The following is a 2,067-nucleotide window of genomic DNA, read 5'->3' on the forward strand; positions in this document are numbered from 1 at the left end:
TATAAAACTGATCTTATATCTAAAAAATAATAAAAATAATGTCATAGAAAGAAGTTATTTAAATTCTTCTTAATTAAATCAATGATAATGATTGATTATACATATGCTTAGCATGTTGGCATGATACTATGTCTTAATAATGTAACAAATAGCAAAAATTCTCTTATAATCTAAAGATGATCTAATGTTGGTACAATAGTAATGGAATGAACAATAAAAGCTCTCTATCATTTCTTTAATTTTGTAAGTTATGAGTCAACTTTTATATAATAGTATACCATACAATTCTTTTTCCCACTTTTCAATCTTGTAATATATAGTTTAAATGATAGATCATCAATAAAAATTAGAACTTGTCTTTATATATAACATTCTAACAGTAGAATATTTCTAAATTTTGTTGTCACTTGATTTATACTTTAAAATTTTAGAAAAAATTCCATGCCTAGAAAATACATTACCATCTATTATATGTAAAATAACTCTAAATAAATATTAAATATCTAAACTTTAACGCATTACCTATCAAAAGAAAACTCTATATAAATCTTAACAAATGTCAAAAATAGATAAAATTGTAGATTATTTTTTGTGACAAATACACATACACATTACAAACAGTTAAAAAACTTAAAATAGAAGAGAAAATATAAGATATATATTTATATCATTACGATAATATAAAAATAAATGTATTAGAAACAATATTTAAAAACAAAAAAATCTTTAAAAAGGAGGAAAAATCTGAAACAAACAGTTTTATCATTATAATAATATTTCAATGTTAAATTATGTTTCACATGTACACTAAATTTTGTGGCTATACAAATTTTTTATCTTCATTCTAATTAAGAAAGAGCAATATGACTATATTATGGGTGATTATTTGATTAAAACATTTAATTGAATATTTAAATGAGAGATTGCAAAATTGTTAATTAAAATTACTAGAAATAGCATATTAGTCTTAACAATATCTTATGTTCAATATATTCTTAAATAATCAATACAATAGAAGAGCATGACTAATCTTTATATATTTTCAAACTTAATTCTGACTTAATTGTTTACTAACAGTGTTCTAGCCTATCTACATTAAAGTTGAATGTTTATGTACACAAGAACTAAAAAGTGGTCATTTGAATTTCTTATTGTCTCATTATTACACATATGGAGAGTCTAAACTAGGGAAAGTACGTAGTAACCAATATGGGGACCAATAGGGGAGATGACCTAGTAGCCACACAGGCTAACTTCGGACACCTAAAACTCCTAATCTGCATGTCAAAATTTGTCAATTTTTTTGTTAACCAATGTGTGTGAGTGAAGAGCTTAAAGCTTTCAACTTTTCCGCATTTACAAAGCTCTCTGTAGAGCTCGTAGAGTGTGGGGTGGTCTAAAAGTGTCACTTTAAAACATTCACTTGAAACCCCATTATGTTCACCCCTAATAGCCACTCACCAAATAAATGGTACTTTCCGGACAAATGGAACAATCAGCAACCAAGAAACTAAAAAACTGATCAATTATTACTACATGTTGGATCAACTATCAATACATGTGACATTATTTTTTGGTATTTTTTATGAGCAGTAATTGCAAAGATAGGTAATGATAGACGTAGCGATCATGCGACCATGGGCGACAACTAGCTCATCACCCCTGATGTCAACTTTTTTTGTCATTTTGAACCCCTAATTACTAATATTAATAACCAATTATTTTTTACCTTTTTTGGTTGGTAATTGGCCCATTTGTGCACCCTATTGGGACATTTGGCCACAAGTACTAGCATATTTTAGTGAACAACTATTGGTGCAAGAATTTAGAGGGTATCTAGCCGAACTTTGAAATGACCATTTTTAAACCACTTTGTGTCTAATGGTCTCTATAGAAAGTTGTGTGAATTACCTTAAAGCTAAAACCTTAGCTTTAAACAATTAACCTATCCACCATTTTTCTTTTCTTAGTATGTTAATTGTCATTTTAGAAAATGTTTCTTGGCTTCTAGGCATTAACTCTATGTAGAGATCTCATCCTTAAGGGTTCGGTTGGATCGTGGATTTG

This window comes from Cupressus sempervirens, chromosome 4 (assembly GCF_028749045.1).
Source record: "Cupressus sempervirens isolate cs-2001-9-10 chromosome 4, ASM2874904v1, whole genome shotgun sequence".
NCBI classification, from domain to species: Eukaryota; Viridiplantae; Streptophyta; class Pinopsida; order Cupressales; family Cupressaceae; genus Cupressus; species Cupressus sempervirens.